We start from the raw sequence: 5,134 nt of genomic DNA on the forward strand, positions 1-5,134 counted from the left end.
TCAGACTTATGGGCAGAGAACTAAGTCTTTTCAGTTTCATAATTCAGACTTATGTGATAGTGTTGGACACTCTTCCATCAACCACGTCATCTACATGACGAGTAAAAGTAAACTAGTGATGAGACGGTCTAGTGGAAAAAATGGAGAATTCCTAAGAAAATGCAGTTACAGATCTTGACAAAAGCCTGGTTCAGTTTATGTCAAGATCTTGTATCCAGTTTTGCTGGCTTTCTGTACCACCCATTATTTATTTATGTCAGATGTTGCATTGTAGACCTTGAGAAAAGCCTGGTTCAGTTTCGTACATCAAGCGTATCATGTGAACAACTCCCATTCCTACACCCATGAAATAAACAGAGGAAGCTTATTTTCTGTCAAATTCTCACCCCACACTATACGTGGGATTGGACTAATAGTCCATTTCCCATGTCTAGTCCCTCAGCCAACTCCGGCTTAAAAATTATGATTCCCATTCCCTCAAACTGCCAAACATGCTGTAAGGCCATGAAGCTTAGGGAGGTTCTTGACAAGATTATAAAAGGCAAACTTGGAATGAACCTACTGCTGATAATGATTGGCTCTAGAGTGCCAAATACAACAATACAAATAGAAGTAAGCATATACCGTAAATGTAAATAACCATTTTTGAAAAAAGGCTTGGTACCTGCTTTAACAAAAGCGACAGTTCGTCGCGTACCGGCTCTTACAGGAACTCCGGAACATAACCTACCAAGTCCAACCATAGCTGTAAAACTCCTAACGTAGGAAAACACGTATAATAACCTAGGAATGACACCCAGCACACGAAGCAAGTAATAGCCATCAAATAGAAAATTAGTTACAGAAGGACGGGAGCCTAAGAAACAAAAGGAAACATAGCATCATGACTCCGAGCGATTGCACTGATCTACGTTGTGGCTTTGAGGTAGAAGGAATGAGTGTATTGGCTCCAGATAACCTTGGCTATTCTGTTGTACAGAACCATTTATTGTCATATGACCATATAAAGTCAGTGATCAAGCAATTAATTGTGGCTATAAACACTACTCGGTATAGTAAAGCAGCGAAAATAAAGAAACTAAAGGTCATTGTTCTTTAGTTGCAGCAGGAACGTCAGGGGAAAAATCTGGAAATTAGCAAAATCATACTGGAGATTGCATCCCAGTTAAGTCAAAACCTGAATCTTACGCCAAACAACTTTCCCTTGGGCTTGAAGATGCAAGAGTGAAAGTACGCAATTTGGAGAAACATGTTGAGATACTGTTTAATCAGAAGAAAGCTTTAGGGAATAAAAATAAGCGAGCTTAAAGATTTGGAGACAGTGGCAAGCGAGCAGCATGGATGAATAAAGGAGTTGACTAATGAATTGAGCATAAAAGATCACGGTGAGCTGATAGCCTGATACAACTTTCTTTTACTGAATTTTGTTTGGTTGCAAAACAAAACCCAGCATCACCTCCCAGATAACTCCAACAACATACAAAATCAAGCTAGTATCTGAACCTCGTAAAATGCTGAAGAACATGACCTCGCAGATTGTTCTGCCTAGATTTATTGAGAGAACCCAGTACTAATCAGAACAACACCAAAACTAGTTATACTTGGGAATATAGCATCCCAAAGCAATTTGGAAAAAAACGTATAAAGGAAATCGTAAGGGGAACCTAATTGAAATTTTCGAACGGAAATCACTTGAACTTGATTGCTCACCTCCTCATGTGCACTCACAACCAACCAAACTACATTCCAATCAGCAGGAATGCCGTCACATAGTAGCCCATGCACGGCCACTAACTACAGCGCCGCTGCGAACGCCAGCCATAGCTCCGCGCACAGCGCCGCCCAAGACCTAGGCAGACGGCGCACAGCAGGCCGCACTAGCGTCGAGACCACGTCGCCGAGCAGCACAGCGCCTCGCCGGCCAGGCCGCCCCAAATCGCTGAGCACCACGCCGACGTCTCCCGTATTGTTCGCCGTCGATACTCTGGAACCGTTCGCAGCCTTCTTTTTTTTGTCAAGAAAAAAAGAAGTATGTGGAAGTGGGGTGGTCGGGAACGTGGGGTAGCTTCGAGCCTACCATAAACGTAAATTACATGCATACCAATGTAATTTTACAGGATGGAATCAATGACCTTTTTCTTTTACAGGGATGCAGGCGCGTGTGGTTTGGTTGGCTGCAACATCCGTCTCGGTCGATCGATCAGGGTGAGGAATTACTTATTTCTCACCCTGGGTCTTGAATAGACGAGGTCGTTCCGAACTTCCGAAACCCCGAACCGGTAGGAAACAAAAGGAAAAAAAAAAAACCACCTGCAGCCGCCGGCCTACCCACACCTCCGTTTACCCACCTTCCATGGCGCGCCGTCCTGGCCCTCTTCCACCTCCGGGAGTCGCCTCGGGCCCCGCCTACCGCCGCGTGACACCCTGCCCGCCCCTGACCGCCGGAAACCACGCGCACCTCGCCGTCCCTCGCGTGCTAGCCCGCCCTTCGCCGTGCAGCGGACCCTGCCACCGTGCAGATCACGCCGCCCCCGCAAACCTCATTGCCGATCCAGTCGAGGGGGCGGCCGGATCCAGCCGGCCATGACCCCCGGCAAGGCATGGGAAGCGACGTGCACGGGGCGGCCTCCTGCTCCCGGCCGATGTAGTCGTTGTCTGCACCGCCGTCCTATAGTGCGATGGGGATCCACCGTGCCGCTCATGACGTTCGGCATCGCCACCTCCGGCCGTTCAAGACGGAGCTCCTGGATGGTGCTGGCCTGGCTCCATGCTTCGGACCTGGAGAGGAGGTGGCTGGCTCACACCGGATGGCTTCGCATCAATCCAACTACACTGCTAGTCCCCGTTCAGGTTCTGCCTTAGATGTGCATCAACTCCCGTGATTGCTAGTCCCCTGTTTCTTTGGAGATTTTTTTGTACAAGTTTCGTGAAAGTTGTGCTGATTTGATGCTCTCAACATGTTTGTGGTTATGTCTCTGATAACTAACATCAGATTTTGTCCTTTGCCCAATTTTTTGTGAGCAACAAATATTCATACATGTGTATTATGTATATCAGTTCTTGTGGGAATACCTCTACAGAGCAAGTTCGATTTTTGCGCCTCTTTCACGAAAAAAATCATATTGTACAATTATAGGGTCTTTTCTTGAAGTTCATATTGTCAAGACGTCGAAGCTCACATAATATAGTTCAGGATAGTTCAGAACTTTTGGTGACTCATGTCTGATAATTTTTTTGTGATACGTACACGCAAGCCTGTTCATATTTGTATATTTGTTAATTTAATTATCTGTTAGGATCTGGTATTAGTAGTCTATTTTTTATGAGCAGTCTTGTTCGACTGATGCTTTGTTATAGTGTGTGTTTGAAGTTCATATTGTCAAGGTCACGAAATTCACAACCTGTGACCAGGGATCCTGAAGAAAATACATGTTGTTTTGGCATGTCTCACATCCTACAGTAACGATCCCCTGCAAGCCCTGAGCCGCCGGTGTTCCGTCCACAAATCTGCGAGGGATGTAAAAGCGGCTGTGGCATCTTGTCAGCTGCCCATCAAATGTAAGCCTATTATGTTGTCCTTCAGTAGCAGTTCGACAAAAAAACTGCAGCAATTCTACATGGGAAACTATGATATTTCAGGTCTGCTACTATGTACGTTGCTTGTTGGTATGCCAATGAGTACATACATTTTGTGTTGGTTCTTTTCCCCTTTGGCTTTCTCTGCCATGGATGTGTGCATGCGTGCTATGTGCGTGAGTGCGCTACATCAATTTGTGTAAAAGAAGCATTTTGAATTGCGCAAAATTAGTTGATGGTTGTTGAAGTTCAGACATTTGTAATGGCGACGTTATGTAATTATAGAATGAGAAGTAGTGCGTGCCGTATTGTGCCCACAAGGTGTTTGCGTTTGTGTGCCATTGGCTGCTACACACCCTGTGTTGATGCTGCTGCTGCTGCTTTAACTTTTACATTTTTTTCAGTGACTTGTGAGAAATTTTTTCCTTTGGATATATGCGATCCAGTACACTTGTTCTACTAAGTAGCAGGGTAGGTGCTTCTTAGTGGCCACGCATGTGAAATCTGTTTGCTGATTTCACTTGATGGCATGTACATAAGTTCAAAATAGAAAACACGGGAGATCACTAGGGAAAATGCGACAAATCCATGGAACAAACTTGAGTAATTCATGCGGAAAATGCAAAAGATAAAATAATAAACAAGCTGTTGAAATTAAAAAACAAGCAATTCAAAAGTTTCTAAAAATAGGATTTACCCCACTTCTAAGAACCTACAAGTTCAAATTATGAGAAGTTCAAAATTTTCAAATATGGAAGTTCAAAAATGTTAAAAACAAATCCAAAAAATTTCTACTACTTACCTCCCGCCTCTTTTCTCGAAAACATATAGAATCCCTCCCGTGGATACAAAAAATAAGGAATTTCACGAACATAACTTGTATCGAAAACTTATATATGTAAGAGAAAGAAAAAAACTCTACGTGTTAAACGTATAAAACATGAGCCGACATCTTCAAGAAGTTCATGTATAAATGGACTTGTCTTAACTCTCAAAGTTAAAAATTAATAAAATGGAGAGGTTAAAGAAAATGATAAAACAAAAAAGTTCAAACAATTCCCATGTATTCCGATCGATTTTTCTAATTTATAAAGAAAACCAGAAGTTCAAATTAAAATAGATGAGCAGTTTGTGTTTATTACAAACCTAGAATTTTTTCGTTACTAAAAGAAATAAAACCAAGAAGTTCAAATTTAAAAAGTGGAGCGGTTTGATATTATATTTGAAAACTCGGATTTTCTGGTTACCAAAGAATAAAACCAATAATTTCAACTCAAAATAACAAAGAAGTTCAATTGGAAAAAGCATAATAGTTTGATATTTATTTAAAATTTTGGAATTTTATGATTACTGATGAATAAAACCAATAAGTTCAATTCAAATTAACGAAGAAGTTCATTATTTCTAACAAAACTCCAATTTTCACATTTCCAAATAATACAAAAAGAAGTTCAAATAAAAAAGTTAGAGAGGTTTGATGTCTATAAAAAACTCAGAAGTTTTCCTTTACTAAAGCAAAATAGAGAGAAGTTCGAATGGATAATAGCCAGAAGTTCAT

General features: G+C 41.8%; 1 long non-coding RNA gene across 1 annotated transcript; it reads left to right on the top strand.

The window, feature by feature from the left end:
* Positions 1–2,262: 2,262 nt before the first annotated feature.
* Positions 2,263–3,891, top strand: LOC123093565 (uncharacterized). The gene is made up of 2 exons (XR_006445409.1): positions 2,263–2,850; positions 3,412–3,891. It is a non-coding gene; the product is annotated as an uncharacterized lncRNA (long non-coding RNA).
* The last annotated feature ends 1,243 nt before the right edge of the window (positions 3,892–5,134 follow it).

This window comes from Triticum aestivum, chromosome 1B, assembly GCF_018294505.1.
Source record: "Triticum aestivum cultivar Chinese Spring chromosome 1B, IWGSC CS RefSeq v2.1, whole genome shotgun sequence".
Taxonomy (NCBI): domain Eukaryota; kingdom Viridiplantae; phylum Streptophyta; class Magnoliopsida; order Poales; family Poaceae; genus Triticum; species Triticum aestivum.